Raw genomic sequence first — 19,862 nt, 5'->3', positions numbered from 1 at the left:
CTTACATAAGCAAATTCCTGGGGACGGTGGATGCGTTGTTGATATCTGCACGAGCTAAATGTAGAGACACTACGGTCTTCCTGATTTCATGTTTCCTATCCGTGGAGGTATAATAAGGGAGATGTCATGACGTCACAAACCTTAAGACGTCGTCCGTCATGTCAGTTGCCCCAGACATTAGCTTCGGGCGGATTTGTTTTATCATAAATGGTAGCTTCATCATTTACAGTTGTACTAACCGATATCATTGTGATTATAGTCTGACTTGTGAAGGATTACATTTCATTCACTCTTTGAAGCAGAATTTCCTTTTATACACAATAATTTTAGATGCTCTGCTTACTTTTACTGTAATGGTTTCATTTCTGTCAATCGACCTCAGACTGCCTACCAGGCCATCTCGAAAAACTGTGTGGATGAACGCTGTGAGAAGAAAAAATCTGAAACTGTCAGTATTTTCAGGAAGAGGACATAGACCCAACATGAGTTTAGTCAGTCCGTGTAAAGAAAATGCTGGATTCAGGAATCAACCTTTTCACGTCGTATCCTTCTTTTCTTGGTTATTGGAAACGTATAACAAAACGGAAGTTACATTAACGAAGCCAAATGTGGTTATTACTGGATCAAATATGCGTTTCAGACTAGTAGCACATCTGAAAAGTGGCTTCCTGTCACTATTCACTTAAGCACTGTAACATTTTCTAACAACTGTTAGGTACACACGATAGAAATTAAGGACAAGAAGCAGTCGTAAATAGTAGCATGCTAACGATTCGGGGCATCCGGCGTGGCGGCGCCAGCTTCAAAGCAACGTACAGAGTAAGTCTGTAGCGCCACTTCCCCTTATTATACATCCATGGTACTACCATCAGGTATGTTACGTCTGAGTCATTCCTGTTTTGTCTGAACAATCAGATGTCAAAGCTGCCACAAAATGAGGTCAAGGTTGTTCTAGGACACTCCATCATCAACTGGTTCCTTCGCTTCAAGGTCTGACTTCTGTTCTTGTAACACATACAACGTACGTAATGTTCGGTATTAAATCAGTGAATCTAGCAATGTTTCGCCTGAAATATACAGTATTTACAAGTACACAGTGTAACACTTATTACGTTGAGAAGTGTAGCACGTTAATACGCTTTAACATTATAGTCAAATAACATACATTTCATAAACGAACTTTGCAATTAACATTTAACAGTATGCACTATATGATAGAAATACATAACACGACGACATTTGAGTTGCCAGTGTTAAGAAACTTTTCAGCAGAAGATTTCACAAAACCAGTTTCAGAAATTTCGACAGAAAGTTCTAACATACGGAACATATCAAGTATATGAGGGACTATGTTGTTTTAAAAGGTGGTAATCATAAGACTCTAAGTTTTTGGTATTTGGAATAAGAACTCCTCGGCAGACGGAAATTCAGGCAAGGTGCAAACCTACCATTAGTGCTCCAGGGAACGAGCGGAATAACGTGGATTTCAATATTTTAATATATTTTGTAATAAGTTTATAAAAAAGTTGTTTGCTTGTTGTGAACTAAATTGAACTGAACTTGTTTTCTATTGTTTAACTTCGTAGGTGTCTGTACTGTAATGCCTGAAAATGGCAAGTAGTGTAATTACGTCAAGGCCATATGATAAAAGTCGAAAAATTTCTGAAATTATGTAACTGTGTTGTAAGTAACTTTTACCAAAAATAATAAGAAAGCGTAAAAACTGTATCCTAGAAAGCTATTGTGTGAGAGTCTTTATTGTGCAGTACAGTGAACACTGCCACAATGCGTAACGCCACAGTTTGTGACTTGCAGTTACAACACACAATGCTAACAAAACTAAAATTCTTCGTAAAATTACCAATCGAATTTTGAAAAGACAACTGTCCAAACCGCTCCTGTGAAAATGACCTCTAAATTTACGTATGAAAACTGACTAAATAAAATTCTAGACATTAAAAGACAGACACGCGAATGCAACACTGTTCTGTTAGAATGAGACTGTCTGCATAAGAAATGAGATTTGCAATGAACTTTACCTAAGCTGAAGCTGATGTTAATTTTGAAATGCAAAACTCGACCGAGAATGATTTAACTGTGCCCTGACTGTAATGTAAAACTGGCCTTACTAAGTTTTCATGGCTTACCTGTGGCAACGGAAACTCCGTACTGCTGGAAAGTGATAAACAAAAACACAGCGCAGCAGCAACGAGCTAAAGAAAGGACAGCCTTGCGCAGTGCAACGCAGTGCAAGGACGTGCAGCTATGCTAAGCACGTTATGCTTTTCTGAATGACTGTGTCCCCCTCAGTGCAATGCGGCGACACGCAGTTAGGAACTGAAACTTTCGTGAGGAGTCGGTGGAAGATATTAAATTGATTGAATTTATTGAATGATTAAAAAAAGAGACTACTGTTCAAAAACTGTATTGTACAATTCTAACCCTTAACGATTATAAAACCGTGTTTATAAAAATGACTTCCTATTAACAAAACTTCTACTCTGTCATGAAGTTAGTTGCTGAAATGGTAAATGAGCGGTAAATTTATACCTTCTGAGAGCAAGCCACGTGAACAGGTAATATTGCTTAATTACGTTTCGACAATGGAACAAATCCCAACGGATACAGAGAGAGCGTAAGACTTTGCCTTTTTCAAACACATCAGAAAAGACGCGCAAGCAAGCAATGCAGCGACAAGATCACCTGAGTATATCATCACACATCTCAAATCAAACTTTACAATATCGTATCTCCAAAATTCAACATTCTCTGCGTTTGGATTTCAGTGTTCTGCTAATTATTTCCTGACTGTTCAGTAGTTTGACCATAACCCAACTCCCTCACTTCTAAGTAAACGCAACTGGCAATGACAATACAACCGACAACCTGAGATCACATTCCTTCTATTCAGAACCTCTGTGGCGTAAGATAACGACTGTAAAGACTTCTGTTTAAAAAATATCCAGTGTACGAGTACAAAAAAAAGGTTCAAATGGCTCTGAGCACTATAGGACTTAACTTCTGAGGTCATCAGTCCCCTAGAACTTAGAACTATTTAAACCTAACTAACCTAAGGACATCACACACATCCATGCCCGCGGCAGGATTCGAAGAACCTCTCGGCCACCCCGGCCGGCGCAAGATTTTTAGAGAACTTTACACTGTGGAGCAGGCGCACATGCGTCAAAGAAAACACTAATGGTAACAAGCGCATCACTCGTAAATAAACCGTTACGCCTCTAAGAAGAAAACAAAGTAAGGGCCAAATCAGGGGATCCATAGTGCTTAAGACATAAATGGTTGATTATTTTGGATGGCATATGTTGGAGTGCCAGGCAGTGAATACCTAGACTATATCCTTTGAGAGCGGAGACAAATCATGAAAACCACTCATTTCACGTCTGCACTCACAAAGGACATACAGTGGGTCTTCGCTGTCTGGTATTCCAACATATGCCGTCCACAATAATCAACCATATACTTTGTAAGCACTGTGGGTTCGCTGACGCTGCGCTTGCTTTGTTTCACTCTTAAAGGCGTAAAGCTTTATCTATGAGTGACGCTCTTGTTACCAACAGTGTTATTTTTGACGCATGCGCGTTTACTTCACGGTTAAAGTGCTTTAAAAATCGTGCAATCGGCTCACCTTGAGAATGGCCGTAGCGTGGGTACAAGAGTTATTGATTTCCCGGATGCACTCCCGATTAATGATAGAATGTTCGATCATCCGGGAAAACTTCAAGATGCTTTCCTTGTTAAACAGATGTGACTTTTGTATCCGACCGCGGTGGCCGAGCGGTTCTAGGCGCTTCCGTCCGGAACCGCGCGACTGCTACGGTCGCAGGTTCGAATCCTGCCTCGGACATGGATGTGTGTGATGTCCTTAGGTTAGTTAGGTTTAAGTAGTTCTAAGTTCTAGGGGACTGATGACCTCAGATGTTAAGTCCCATAGTGCTCAGAGCCATTTGAACCAATTTGACTTTTCTACTATTCAAACTCTTTCATTGAAATGTTTATCTAATTACCGTTCTTATTTATGCACGGTATAAACTTTTTCTTTATCCAGGCATTGTAAAACTTAAATAACTCTTTGTTTTCAGATGTTTCTTCTCACGTGTTGAAGTTCAATGGTAGCAAAAATACTGTGTCATCGAGCGACCTTCGCAATGTGTAACAATAACAAAGCATACAACAAAATAAATGAACAAAATACTTTACTATGGCAGGAGTGTGTTCGGCGACAGTGGATTAACTTCCTTTGTTGGCAGACGAAATCTGTCAAAGTTTTCTGCGCATGCGCATTGTGCAGCATACTCAAGATCTTATAACTCCAACCTCAGCATCTTCAATTAAGAACTAACGTCACGGATCGACTTGAAGGATGATATACACGCAAAAACATGACACGCACCCACGACAAGTAGTCGATTTTGGCGAGAATGTCGCTCATGTAAAAGGGGGCTAAGGCTATCAAAGGCTTCGCATCACACAATGCCGAGTCCGCCACAGGACATTTCCACGCGCATCTCCTTGACAAAAAACGCGTGTCCCGTCACGCTTTCGGCTACCGGCGGAATGCAATTGGACGCGGATCGTCCCGGCGTCCTGCCGGGACACGCACGCGTGTGTGGCGCTGCGTGAGCTACGCCGGTCGTCGACCCTGGGTCGGCAGCCCGCAGCGCAAGGTGCGGGTCGCACAGCCACAGCGCCGGAAGCCGTGCGCAGACAGCGCTGCCGGCTGCCGCACAACCTGCAGTCGCGGTGCGTTTGTGTTGGCAATCGCCCGCGCACCGCTAGCTTCCTCCTCCGGGAGTCTCGGGCGTCACTGAGAACGCCACGACGAGCAACACCTTTACTTGCATATTATTCGATAGCTCCTGTGTAACCTCATTTCCTCGACCTAAGGGCCAGTCCACTGATACGCCCTGGGCCATCTCCATGATGCATGTATACAGGGTGTTACAAAAGGGTACAGCCAAACTTTCACGAAACATTCCTCACACACAAATAAAGAAAAGATGTTATGTGGACATGTGCCCGGAAGCGCTTAATTTCCATGTTAGAGCTCATTTTAGTTTCGTCAGTATGTACTGTACTTCCTCGATTCACAGCCAGTTGGCCCAACTGAAGGAAGGTAACGTTGACTTCGTTGCTTGTGTTGACATGCGACTCATTGCTCTACAGTACTAGCACCAAGGACATCAGTACGTAGCATCAACAGGTTAGTGTTCATCACGAACGTGGTTTTGCAGTCTGTGCAATGTTTACAAATTCGGAGTTGGCAGATGCCCATTTGATGTATGGATTAGCACGGGGCAATTGCCGTGGCGCGGTACGTTTGTATAGAGACAGATTTCCAGAACGAAGGTGTCCCGACAGGAAGACGTTCGAAGCAATTGATCGGCGTCTTAGGGAGCACGGAACATTCCAGCCTATGACTCGCGACTGGGGAAGACCTAGAACGACGAGGACACCTGCAATGGACGAGGCAATCCTTCGTGCAGTTGACGATAGCCCTAATGTCAGCGTCAGAGAAGTTGCTGCTGTACAAGGTAACGTTGACCACGTCACTGTATGGAGAGTGCTAAGGGAGAACCAATTGTTTCCGTACCATGTACAGCGTGTGCAGGCACTATCAGCAGCTGATTGGCCTCCACGGGTACACTTCTGCGAATGGTTCACCCAACAATGTGTCAATCCTAATTTCAGTGCAAATGTTCTATTTACGGATGAGGCTTCATTCCAACGTGATCAAACTGTAAATTTTCACAATCAACATGTGTGGGCTGACGAGAATCCGCACGCAATTGTGCAATCACGTCATCAACACAGATTTTCTGTGAACGTTTGGGCAGGCATTGTTGGTGATGTCTTGATTGGGCCCCATGTTCTTTCACCTACGCTCAATGGAGCACGTTATCATGATTTCATACGGGATACTCTACCTGTGCTGCTAGAACATATGCCTTTACAAGTACGACACAACATGTGGTTCATGCACGATGGAGCTCCTGCACATTTGAGTCGAAGTGTTCGTACGCTTCTCAGCAACAGATTCGGTGATCGATGGATTGGTCGAGGCGGACCAATTCCATGGCCTCTACGCTCTCCTGACCTCAACCCTCTTGACTTTCATTTATGGGGGCATTTGAAAGCTCTTGTCTACGCAACCCCGGTACCAAATGTAGAGAATCTTCGTGCTCGTATTGTGATACCATACGCCATTCTCCAGCGCTGTATCAGTGCATCAGGGATTCCATGTGACGGAGGGGCGATGCATGTATCCTCGCTAACGGAGGCCATTTTGAACATTTCCTGTAACAAAATGTTTGAAGTCACGCTGGTACGTTCTGTTGCTGTGTGTTTCCATTCCATGATTAATGTGATTTGAAGAGCAGTAACAAAATGAGCTCTAACATGGAAAGTAAGAGTTTCCGGACACATGTCCACATAACATATTTTCTTTCTTTGTGTGTGAGGAATGTTTCCAGAAAGTTTGGCCGTACCTTTTTGTTACACCCTGTATAAGATACCGTATACAAAATCCTATTTGGTATGATGAATACCAGCTCACTCTCATTGTAGAAATGTAATGTTCGACTTCTAACAATACTACCACTTGCAAACTAGGTTAGAAATCAGATTAATAATGTTGCTCGCACAGCATATGTTCGCTTCATCGGGCAACAACAAAGTAATTGACTGTGGATGGTATCGTCAGAATGGAAATAATGAAGTCACCGTAAAAAAGTCATTAATTTTGGCTTTTATCTTGAATGGATTCCCATGTAGATTTCGTCGAAGTTGTCATGACTCATTTGTTGATTCTAGGGTGATTCCACTTTGACTGCTAGAAGGTCCAGATCTGTATTTTAGCAATATTTGAAGACCTAACAAATGCGTTTTTCAGGAAATTCTTAATGATCAAACAATCCCAGATCAGAACAATGGTATGGTGGCGATAATTTTAGACTTGGTGTTCACGATCCACATTTTTATTAAACTTCTTGTAAATTCACATATACTTCTTCTTAATTATCACAATATCAAGTAAACAGTTTTGTATCAATCTTCATATATTTAATTTTATGTTATGGTCTTCAGTCCTGAGACTGGTTTGATGCAGCTCTCCATGCTACTCTATCCTATGCAAGCTCCTTCATCTCCCAGTATCTACTGCACCCTACATCCTTCTGAATCTGCTTAGTGTATTCACCTCGTGGTCTCCCTCTACGATTTTTGCCCTCCACGCTGCCCTCCAATGCTACATTTTCGATCCCTTGATGCCTCAGGACATGTCCTACCAACCGATCCCTTCTTCTAGTCAAGTTGTGCCACAAACTTCTCTTCTCCCCAATCCTATTCAATACCTCCTCATTAGTTACGTGATCTACCCACCTAATCTTCAACATTCTTCTGTAGCACCACATATCGAAAGCTTCTATTCTCTTCTTGTCCAAACTATTTATTGTCCATGTTTCACTTCCAAACATGGCTACACTCCATACAAAATACTTTCAGAAACGACTTCCTGACGCTTAAATCTATACTCGATGTTAACAAATTTCTCTTCGTCAGAAACGCTTTCCTTGCCATTGCCAGTCTACATTTTATATCTTCTCTACTTCGACCATCATCAGTTATTTTTCTCCCCAAATAGCAAAACTCCTTTACTACTTTAAGTGTCTCATTTCCTAATCTAATTCCCTCAGCATCACCCGGCTTAATTCGACTACATTCCATTATTCTCGTTTTGCTTTTGTTGACGTTCATCTAATATCCTCCTTTCAAGACACTGTGCATTCCGTTCAACTGCTCTTCCAAGTCCTTTGCTGTCTCTGACAGAATTACAATGTCATCGGCGAACCTCAAAGTTTTTATTTCTTCTCCCTGGATTTTAATACCTTTTGTTTCCTTTACTGCTTGCTCAATATACAGATTGAATAACATCGGGAAGAGGCTACAACCCTGTCTCACTCCCTTCCCAACCACTGCTTCCCTTTCATGCCTCATGACTCTTAGAACTGCCATCTGGTTTCTATACAAATTGTAAATAGCCTTTCGCTCCCTATATTTTACCCCTGTCTCCTTTAGAATTTGAAAGAGAGTATTCCAGTCAACATTGTCAAAAGCTTTCTCAAAAATAATACATATACTTCTTCTTAATTGTCACATCATCAAAAAAACAGTTTTGTATCAATTTTAATATGTTTAATTTCCACTTTAACCAAACATAAGACTTGACTGTTCTTTTACAGAGCGAAATAACAACTTAACTCCTGCAAAGTGAAACAAAGACTGCTCTGTGCGCATTCGTGCCAAAACGGTTACAAGTAAGTCAAAGATTATGACAGTCTCACAGAAATGAATACACACATGAACCATATCACTGTAATGTATCGATACATCGGAGTACCTATACATTAATAAAACCAAATGTGAATATTGTCACAAAAATATGTCTGTTAGTTCGCAGAAAAGTAGTACGATATTACTGGTATCGAGAACTGGGGTTGGAGTGCCGTAATGGTCACGTAAATAAATAACCATTACAGACTGCAGCATTAGGAGGATGCAGCTGGCCGCAATCACTTCTATTAAGTATCGAGGTGTAACGCTGTAAAGAGACTGAAATGGAATTCTGAAGACTGCAAAAGCCGTCAAGTGCGAGAACTGTCGCACTATCAGCTTAACAGTTCATGCATCCAAATTGCTAACAAGACTACTATACAGAAGAATGGAAAAGAAAGTGTTCAAAAATCTGAGGAAAACAGGGGTAAACTATTGGGAGAGACGAGTAATATACAACATGCACCAGAACCAAAGAAGAATAAGAGTGGAACGCCAAGAACAACGTGTTTGGATTAAAAATGGTGTAAGACAGGGATGCAGTCTTTCTCCATTACTGTTGAATCTATGCATCGTAGAAGCAATGATGGAAATAAAAGAAAGCTTCAAGAGTTGGATTAAAATTCATGGCGGAAGGATATTAATTATAAGATTCGCTGATGACATTGCTATCTTCAGTGGAAATGAAGAAGAATTACAGGATCTGCTGAATGCAATAAACAATCTAATGATACAGAACATGAACTGAGAGTAAATTGAAGAAAGATGAAAATAATGAGAGGTATCAGGAATGAGAACAGTGATAAGCTTAACATCAGGACTGATCGTCACGACGTATTGTATCGTAGTGAAATATGGACTGTGGGAAAACCTGAACAGAAGAGAATCGAAGCATTTCAGATGTGATGCTACAGACGAATTTTGAAATTAGGTGGACTGATAAAGTAAGGAATGAGGAAGTTCTGCGCAGAATGTGAGAGGAAAGAACTAATGAAAATCACTGTCAAGAAGAAGGGACAAGATGAAAGGACATCTGTTAAGATATCAAGGAATGACGTGAATGGTACTAGAGGGAGCTATAGAAGGTAAAAATTGTAGAGAATGCAGAGATTGGAATACATCCAGGAAATAATTGAGGACGTAGGTTGCAAGTGCTGTTCTGACACGAAGCGGAAATGATGGCGGGCCGCATCAAACCAGTCAGAAGGCTAATGAGTCAAAAGCAGCACTTTAGGTTGGTAGTAGGGAAGGCGAATGCTAGAGAATTTTGGGAAAGTTTAGCGCATCCATAAAGGAGACGGCGTCTAGGACGCTCGTGCTACCGACTCTTGAGTAATGTTCGAGCATTTCCCCACCATGTCGGATTGAAGGAAGACATGGAGGCAATTCAGAGGACTGCTGCTGGATTGGTTACCGGTAGGTTCGATCAGGACGAAAGTATTACAGGGATGCTTCGTGAACTCAAATGCGAATTCCTGGAGAGAAGAAGATGCTCTTTCCGCAATGCCCTATTGCCAGAATCTAGAGAATCGCTATTTGAGCCCGACTGCACAACGACTCTACTGCCGCCAACGTGCGTTTCGCATAAGGACCATGAAACCCTGGGTGCGGTGTGGGGCGGCGGAGGGGTGAAGTGGACTGCGGTAGTCGTCGTGGGGTTGTGGACCACTGCGGCTACGGCGGGGACGGAGCCTCACTGTCGTTTCTAGGTCCCTGGTTAACATACAATACAAGGACCATGATGACAGGATGTGAGAACTTAGGACTGGTGCAGAGGTTTTTATAAAGTCGTTTGTATCTCGCTCCATTTGCGAGTGGAACAGGAGAGGAAGTGACTAATAGTGGTATAAGGTCCTCTCCGCCACCCACCGTAAGGTGGTCTGTGGTGTATGTACGTAGAGGTAGATGCAGATGTCTTTTTTCGTAAACGTGCAGAATATAATATCGAGGAACGAAACATTGTGTCATCCTGTTTCAAAGAACACACTGATCTCGGCGTAGAAATGGTATCAGGTGGCCATGTTACCCTCGACCGCTGGCGCAAATCATGGCAGTGAAGTGGTGTCGATGGGCCAGTCGGTTGTATGGAACCAACGCAGTAAGCAGTAAGATGGGTGGATGCGAATGGCAGATAGGAGCTATCGTGTTTGGACTTAGCCATGACCTCACCGCGTATAAAGTTGCCCGACTTGTAAGTATTTCAACGAGGACTGACCAGCGTATCCACAAGGAATGGTGTGCTACTCGCAGCCATTGATGGCACGAGGGGTGATCAAAAGTAATTCCTCCGAATTATTTGTATGGAAACTCTTAAAGCTTTTAAGTAAAACAAACGTTACTAACATTCTAAATCGCTATTCTTCGCGTCTTAAAATTCTTCCCCCCCCCCCCCCCCCTGCCCGCCGCGATACTGTCAATGCCGTATGTTTGACTGTGTGGAGCCACAATCTCACCTCACCCCACTGATATCGCTTCGTCACTATCGAAGTGAAGTGCTCGAAGGTGTTCTTTAAGTTTTGGAAACAGATCAAAATCAGGTGGGGCTACATCCAAACTGTATGGAGGATGATCGATGACAGTGAACTCAAGGCGTCGGATTGTAGCAGACGTTGCAGCGCTCTTTTGTGGTCTCGCATCGTCATGCTGAAAGAGAGGTTGCTACATGTGTGAACGAACTTTTCGAATTCGAAACCGGATAACAGCACGCTGTTTTTTCCGCACCGACATAGTTACCTCACACACCGCCATGTTACACGCTGCAATTCGGAGCCCTCAAGCGGCAGAGGGCTGCAGATATGGAGACACGAAGAATAAAGACGTAGAATGTGAATAACGTTAGAGTTATTTAAAAAGCTATGAGAGTTTTCATACAAAAAAATTCAAAAGCGTTACTTTTCAGCACGCCCTCTTTAAAAGATCCTAAGCGGTAGGGATGGAGACGAGTGTTAAGGCTTTGCCAATGAACATCAGTTTCAAACCCACAGGAACATTGTTGCTGTCAGTGAAGTCAGGTCCATCATCTCAAGCAGTTTCCAAGCGAACAACGCTAAGGGAATTGCGTGCAATGGATATTTGCAGTTAGTTATCTCGTAGAAGGCGATTGCTGTACAGCGCAAACAATGCTGTAGGTCTTCAGTGGTCCAAACAGCAAAGAAATTGGACAACGGTAGAATGATGCATGTAGTTTTTTCAGATGCGAAATGATTTTCCTTTTTTAAAAAGATGCAAGGCTTTCAGTGCACACATAGTCCAGTGAAACGTTTGTGTGCAGCGTGAATTTCAGCCCAGAGATGTTCTGAGGGTCTTTTTCGTACCATGCTCTGGGCTCACTCATTCATGTTGCCTTAAATATAAATAAGGTTGTTTGTTTCGGCATTGTCGGTGTCCTAGTGTTGCTAAGAACTTGAGTTTCCTCTTATACTTTTCCTACGAGGTGGTACAATTCGTTTTACCTTTACTGAGAGGTCCATTTTACCGAGTTTGAATCTTGATGTTACTATCTTTTTCTAGTCTGAAAGACATTCTAGGATATGGGACATAGTTAAAATAAATGAAATTAAGAAGTAAATAAAGGAAGAGAAGTCAGGGCTTCACAAATACTAAATAACAAGGACCTATATGCCTTTGTGGAAACTCTCATATTATATAAGTCTGCCAACAGAGTTGTACGAGCATCTCAGTAAAACTTTTGCGCTTACTAAACGAACCTGAGACGAAACTCGCTACTGTTCTTTGAACATTTTCTATTTCCTTTACCAATCCTACCACGCAAGAGTCTCAGATGTAGGAGCAATACTTAAATATTGACCGAACTAGGTTTCGCCGAATAAAGCTCAATCTTGCATCTGCCTTCCCCACAATTGATATTGTGTAGTTGTCACATTTCAAATCGGTCACGTACGCTTACCCTCAGATGGATGTGAATGCTACCATTGATATTTAGGTAATCATGTAATCACGCAATAATATGTCTTTCCCATGCTTATGCACATATGTTACCTTGATGGTGATAGTTCAAATGGCTGCAAGCACTATGGGACTTAACATCTGAGGTCATCAGTCCCCTAGACTTAGAACTACTTAAACCTAACTAACCTAAGGACGTCACACACATCCATGCCCGAGGCATGTTGGGTTGGGTTGTTTGGGGAAGGAGACCAAACAGCGAGGTTATCGGTTTCATTGGATTAGGGAAGAACGGGGAAGGAAGTCGGCCGTGCCCTTTCAAAGGAATTATCCCGGCATTTGCCTGGAGCGATTTAGGGAAATCACGGAAAACCTAAATCAGGACAGCCGAACACGGGATTGAACCGTCGTCCTCCCGAATGCGAGGCCAGTGCCCGAGGCAGGATTCGAACCTGCGACCGAAGCAACAGCGCGGTTCCAGACTGAAGTGCCGAGAACCGTTCGGCCACAGCGGCCGGCCTTTATGTTGAGAGTCAATTGATAATCCTGTAAACCAAACATCGATACTCTGCCGGTCTTCCTACTTTTCACTACACTTTTCTACCTTTGAGACTTCTCCAGATGGAATAACATGAACCGGGCACAGCCTCATGGAGTTATCCACCAATATTATTAATTTTTTGCAGTTGCGATTGTGATGCGTCTACTTCCGACTTCATCCTGAGCAGTTATTTATTTGGAATACTAACGTAAGACATTGGTAGTTCCCATGGTTGCGAATTTCTGAAATTTTCAAACAATAGTATGTTTGATGTGGAGTAAATGTGAGATTACATGAAGCTTCTTGTTTGTAAGATGTAACGTATGTTGCCTTTCAACGTTGACAGGTGGTGGCAGTATGCAGAAAAACGGACGTATTTTAATAGACGTCTCATGTGAATCATAAACCTGCAGCAGGGGTATCTTAGCCGATTCCACAAAGGCAGCGGCTGCCAGTCCCGAGCAAATTGTCCTCTAGAACTTAAAGGCTGCCTTTGCTAACATGTTTAAAGGCGGATGCTGCCCGATGTCGCGCAGGTTGTCAATAGGCGGAACATGTGTAAGGTAGCAACAGGTTACTCGGAGCAAGCTGACCGCAAGACGAGTCTGAGAGGACGACCAATCACTCGTACGTGGCAGGGGGTACAGGCTCCGTGATTACCTCGCCAGTGACTCACTCCGCAGCGAGGAAAAACTCGTTCGGCGGCTTCCGCCAGCAGCTTCTGCAGCCACTGTGCCGCTTCGCAGCCTGTGTACCAGTGTAGGGCGCAGACTCTGAGAAGGTTCACCTTTTGCAATGCATCAGCGCTGATTTACCATTTACCAGTCCACGCTGCTCTGCAAAACTTAAGGACGAGCTACGTAACGTAGTGAAACTTATTTATTACTCGTTGGAAATGAATGTAAGTGCGAGAGCATGTTGCGAGAGGACTCCCAAGCGTGCACAGAGAGCCGAACGTCACATATCGTGAGATCAACGTGGCTGTGGTGCCAAAAAGGCTGGCCCCTCAACACGAGGCAGTTGAAGGAACAGGAAAAGGCATCTTGCGTCAATCAGCGAGCAGTCACGATGCACTGTGATGCTGTTCTTAAGTACAAAAATGGTTCAAATGGCTCTGAGCACTATGGGACTTAACATCTATGGTCATCAGTCCCCTAGAACTTAGAACTACTTAAACCTAACTAACCTAAGGACAGCACACAACACCCAGCCATCACGAGGCAGAGAAAATCCCTGACCCCGCCGGGAATCGAACCCGGGAACCCGGGCGTGGGAGAACGCTACCACACGACCACGAGATGCGGGCTCTTAAGTACAGTATGGTTCGGAGGCAACATTTAGATGCCTTCACACGGGGAAGAATTTTCAGGAAACGGAAAGAAGGACGAAGTGTGACGAATGCAGCCCAGGAATTTGGTTTTGCTCACAGTATCGTTTCACGTGCGTGGAGAGCGTTCCGAAATACAGATATTGCTGCCAGAAGGAGAGGTGGTGATCGACCACGGTCAACTGCAGCAGCAGATAACCGCTGCATTGTGCAGCCGGTAAGAAGGGACACACGTCAATCATTGGGTACAATTAAAATCAAATTTAACAGGGCTGCAAGGAACGCAATCTCACGTTCCACAGTGGCACGGCGACTGCATGGGGCAGGTTTCTTTGCCAGGAGATCAATACGTTGTGTTTCGTTGACACCTGCACATCAGCGGCACCGTTTGCAATAAAGCCACGATCATTGGGACTGGACAAACTAGGAGCGGGATCACGTGATGAGAGCAGATTCACTCTGAGTAGTGATTCCTAACGTACGCTCATACTGTAAGAGCTGTGAGCACGTAACACTCGCAGGAACACTGTCGAACATTATGGTTGCGGTGACCCAGGTGTTATGCTATGTTTCATGGACTTATTGACCTCCCAATCTTTGAACACGGCACACTCACCGGCCAGAATTATGGTGACACGGTATCCCTTCCCCATGTGCACATTTTCAGGGGTGCACTCTGATCTGACTTCATTTCATTTTTGTGGATGACATGGCGCAACCACGTAGAAGAGTGAAGGTGGAGCAGTTTTCAGAACGAGAGGATATTCGGCGAATGGACTGACCTGCCCGTTCCACGTGTGGTACGTGTTGGGAAGACGTACTGCAACACGTCCAATGCACCAACTACCATCCTGCGCTGATGAAGGATTGCAGCGTCCAACCATAAGAACTCCGTATCAAACTCGTGGCCAGCATGGGAACACGTTGCAGAGCATGTATTGGTATCTGTGTAGATCACACACCCTTTTAAGAACCATGTCCCACATTTTGCAATGTCCAGGAGACCATCACAAATCGCAGTGATTTCAGTGTAATCACTGTATTTGAATAAAAGTGTCATTTCTGTTCGTCTCATTAAGTATTTCTATCTGAACTATACTGTAGCAGTCCTTTATCTGCAGGGTCCAAATTTCATCGAGCTATCTTACTTGGCAGTATACATCACACGAAACTTACTTTCCTCGTTAAGTTTTACGCACCAGTTGTAAGGAGTGTGTCATAACTCCCCATTACATTGAAAACAATATAGTCAACTTAGCGCTATTCCTTGCACTGTGTAAGCACTCATTCAAATGGTTCAAATGGTTCTAAGCGCTATGGGACTTAACATCTGAGCTCATCAGTCCTCTAGACTTAGAACTACTTAAACCTAACTAACCTAAGGACGTCACACACCTCCAAGCTCGAGGCAGGATTCGAACCTGCGACCGTAGCAGCAGCGCGGTTCCACACTGAAGCGCCAAGAACCGCTCGGTCACAGCGGCCGGCTAAGCACTGAGATATTGATAGTAACAATCTGAGAGCGAAACATGGAATGGCGATTCTAAGTGTTGTTGTGAGACGAGGTCTGTCTGCGAGAGTGGAAGTAGTGGTGACGGTCGAGAGGTCGGAGACATAAGACGTGTCACGCTGCCCTCGCGTCGGTGATGGCAGATCTTACCACACTCAAGGCCTGATTTCATTTATATGGCCAGAAGACATTTAGATGGTTTAACTACGCTTCAAGATGGAATTCAAAGTAAAATTGGCAAGCATAGCGCAAAACAATTGCAGGGTTAGGCTAGTGATTGTTAGTCCGAATTTGCAATAATCCCATGTTTTGCTTGTCAGTGAAAGAAGCCTCCTTATACTCCAAATAATAATAATTATTCTCCGCATCTAATTAATAAATATGCTGCAGTTATTATATATTAATGTAATTTTGAAATTGAAATAATTTGTTAATCTGGCACTCGGCCATTATTGATCCCTATGTCATTGTAATTGTCATTGTCTTTTATTGGTCATGATGATTCTGAAGTTTTTAAATAGACTTAATTTATGAAATCCTTTCTCACAAGCTATTTAGTTGTTAACAGGGCCCAAGTAAACTCCTTTTTGTTAAATTCATTCTTAGTAACAACAAGCTTTAGCCGCTGCTGCTGCACGTTGCTGCGCATTGCTGTAAACCACTTGGAAAAAGGCAGTCATCTAAAGAGGTGAGTACAAAACTTAGGGGATAAACAGAGACACCACAACTTGTCATGTACTTTAATCCAGTAAAATACACTGCACAATCCAGATTCTGTATCACTTGTAAATTCTTGTTCAAAAACGCAGTCAGATAGCTTAGGTATTCATTGTTACACGTTTATTTGTTCCTGTGGTTTTTCATATTCAAATACGCAATCAGATAGCTCATTCAAATGTTACTTTTAAGTTTTTCATGTAACAATCTGTTGAGGACTTAAATCACAGTGAAACTGACACTCATACAACAACCACACAGTGTTATGCTGGTTAGATTCCGTTTACTGATAACTCAGGTTGCTTATCGAGTCCATTTTCACTGACGAGCATAGATATATTGCTTGTACCTAGGTTACATATTGGTTGCATATACGTTACACAGTGTATAAGACGAACTTTTGAATTGTGTACTGTATTTGCCTTAAAAGTTTAACGGAATCCACTTTATTTAGACAGAAAAGAATTTTATTCGCCTACGAAATGGTTTTAAGTTCCCCTGCCACAGCATTACTGATCACCTTTAATTTTAATTACTGTTGTGTGGAGGGATTTCTAACGCTGTAGCTTACAGCTCCATCTAGAGCAAGGATCGGTCATGGGACAGAGGATTCATCTGACCTCTGACTTCCCTACAGAAAGTACCCCAAATATTTCTTACTGTTTAGAATCCTGCAAGAGGTCTGTAAAACAACAACTTCGATAAAAGAAACTGATTTTGTTATTTTGTGAAAGATTACAGGCTACCTCAGGACATACTTTATTGACATTGTTCATAGAGTACATTTGATCGATTTCGGAATATACAATCAATCATCGTAAACATGTACAAGGGAAAAAATATTCCCGGTTTTTAACGAAAAGGAACAATACCAAAACGCTAACACAAATAGAAATTATAAATGCATAATTACAGTTAGGACTAAAAATCAATCTAAGGAAAGTAAAAAATGTGACAAAAACAGACTGAATAAATGTTCAATGCCGGTCATTGATGCGTATTAAACACAGTGCCTACAACAGAAGTCTGTGACATTCACACTGTACAGCACACCACTGGAATTGAAATATTTCCATTTTTTGTTAACATTGCAAGGCAATCACCGGAGCTTTATTTCTAGTAGATATGAAATGAGCCATTGGTGAGCTTTCACCCTCATTCCATAATTCCAACTAATCAAAATAATAGCACGATCAAATACATTTGTTAAATTAAAGACGACATATGCTGTCCTCAAATTACCCTTTATCGCTGTAAGTGTCTCGCGTGCAGACCAATGAATTGCATTTTCTGTTTAAGACTGTGAATTCCTGTCTCCATAGACCCAAAAAGCTGAAATTATTTTCGCTCTTCGCAAACACGGCAGTATTGCTTATGGATGCTTAGTTCTCGCGCTTATTTCGACAGCTTTTTGTTAGTTTCACTGAAGCTTGTTACTGCTGTGCACCGACTCAGTGCACTACTGATATGTCAAGACATTTAATAGATGCGCATGCGCAGTCGTGATATTGGCAGTTGTGATTTGTATTGATTACCGTGTAGATTACTTCTTTGTGTCCTTATTATTATTCAAACCAGAATATGGCTAAGAATAAGCAAATCCTGTCTCTGCAATATACGGGGCTTACTCAGTCTTCTATGACGTGCGCTTAGCTTTGATGTCAAAAAATTCCTTCTTGGAGACGATACGTGCTGACTAGTAGCAAACTACTTTTTCCAGGGAGCTTTCCTTGAGTCTGGACTCTGGAGTTGGCCGCTTGAAACGCTAAGGAGACGAGTATATCAGCTGGAATAGTGTGTCATTCATTGCTGTATCGGAAGAACGTCTGCCGTGACGGTGCAGTTCACCCTAGGTATATGGGGCGAGTACTCTCAACAACGCAACAATCCGTACATAAGAAACTTTGTAAAGCTAGAAGACGTCTCCTTCCTTCCACTTCAATAACTGTATCCCAATTAGGCAATGAAGAGTCTACACGTTAAAAAATTATCTAGCCACAATACCTACTATATCATCCACTGAACGTTCCAAAAATTTTACCAGTTCACGAGTGGTGCATGCGGTTTTTGCCGAACTGAGGTCACTATAGAGGCTAGGGACAGTGTACTTATCCATGGAAAGTGGTTTCTGCTGGATACATTCAAAACCTGGCTAGTAAGATTTCACGATGAGTGTAAACTATCACAACACGTGTCCGTGATACTGCTTCTGGGCAAGTATTGTTGTTTTATTGCTATGGATATTTAATCATTTCTTTAAATTAGACCATAAAAGACTCAATTTCATTTTTTCTAGTTATTCCTTCGTGGGATAGAAAGTTACACATAAAATTCGATTGATTCCATTAAAAGCTGCAAACTATCACCTTCGAAGTCCCGCTCTTCTCAGCCGCCATCAAAGTGCTTGGCAGCACCAGCCCGATGCCTTTTGTGGACTGAGGTTGAACTGATCGACAACGAGGACCGAGAAACCGCTTCGTCTGTTAAAGAATCTTTCTAAACCTCCAATGATCTCCGTGGTAGCTTCCCAGGTACCACATTATTTTATCTCAAATGAATCAGAAAGTACTAAAGTATCTACCGGGCGCGCATTGCCAATTTCCCAAGAGGTTGGACGTAATTTCGTTGAAAAGTTAAGCAAAAATAATTAAGACTCAATTGTTTGAACGTATACTCACAGTTAGTTGACAGTCTGAGGAATGTCTTCAGTTTTGTTACGTAGTCAGTCATTCGCTTCCTGCAACAGAATAAGAAACAAAAGTGTTAGCGTTGCGTAACAACAGAAAACGGAAACAGTGCCAGGTTCATCTAAATATTCATCTGAAATAAACACAGGAAAAAATCCCTGTGAATCCGAACTAAAAGCGAAGTATGATCAGCCCGATCTGCTGCTCGGCATAACAGAACAAGTTATTTCTTATTAATTCTTTTAGTTCAACTAACGGACTCCGTCGCTCAGTGGATAAGTGTCATAGTACAAATTCAAAAGTCCGGGGTTCAAATCTCCTTTGGTCCTACGATTTCCCGTCGGTCACCTCAACCTGTCTCATTCCACACAATTTCGATAAAAAAAATTTCGAATGATCTATGGACATGCAACCAACTATCTTTTTTGACCTCTGACCTTGTTTTTTCGGTGTAAAGAATTCCAAACTGTATCGTGGTTAATTATCCATATTTAACACCGTGTCCCCCTGTAATAGGCTGGGTCCGCATATCAGAGGTTGGAGGAGTCAAGTGCATAACATCTCCTACCAAATCATACCTAATAAAGCACAGCATTACTCAATCCAACCTTTGGGTTGTGGACAGCTGTATTTTACTAGGACCAAAGATTTGGCTGATGTTCCTCAATCACTGCCGCGCGGTCTGGGGCGCCTTGTCACGGTCCGCGCGGCTCTCCCCGTCGGAGGTTCGAGTCCTCACTCGGGCATGGGTGTGTGTGTTGTCCTTAGTGTAAGTCAGTTTAATTTAGATTAAGTAGTGCGTAAGCTTAGGGACCGATGACCTCA

General features: G+C 42.6%; 1 protein-coding gene across 1 annotated transcript in view; it reads right to left on the bottom strand.

Annotated features, from left to right (window-relative positions):
- LOC126475515 (uncharacterized) overlaps positions 1-19,862 on the bottom strand; it is a 294,048-nt gene that overhangs the window by 120,171 nt on the left and 154,015 nt on the right. The window contains exon 2 of the mRNA XM_050103442.1: positions 19,029-19,087. The gene's annotated coding sequence lies outside the window, so the exon portion shown is untranslated. The remainder of the gene's footprint in view (positions 1-19,028; positions 19,088-19,862) is intronic.

Source organism: Schistocerca serialis, chromosome 4 (genome assembly GCF_023864345.2).
Source record: "Schistocerca serialis cubense isolate TAMUIC-IGC-003099 chromosome 4, iqSchSeri2.2, whole genome shotgun sequence".
NCBI lineage: Eukaryota > Metazoa > Arthropoda > Insecta > Orthoptera > Acrididae > Schistocerca > Schistocerca serialis.
This window is presented reverse-complemented; position numbering and strand designations above follow the sequence as displayed.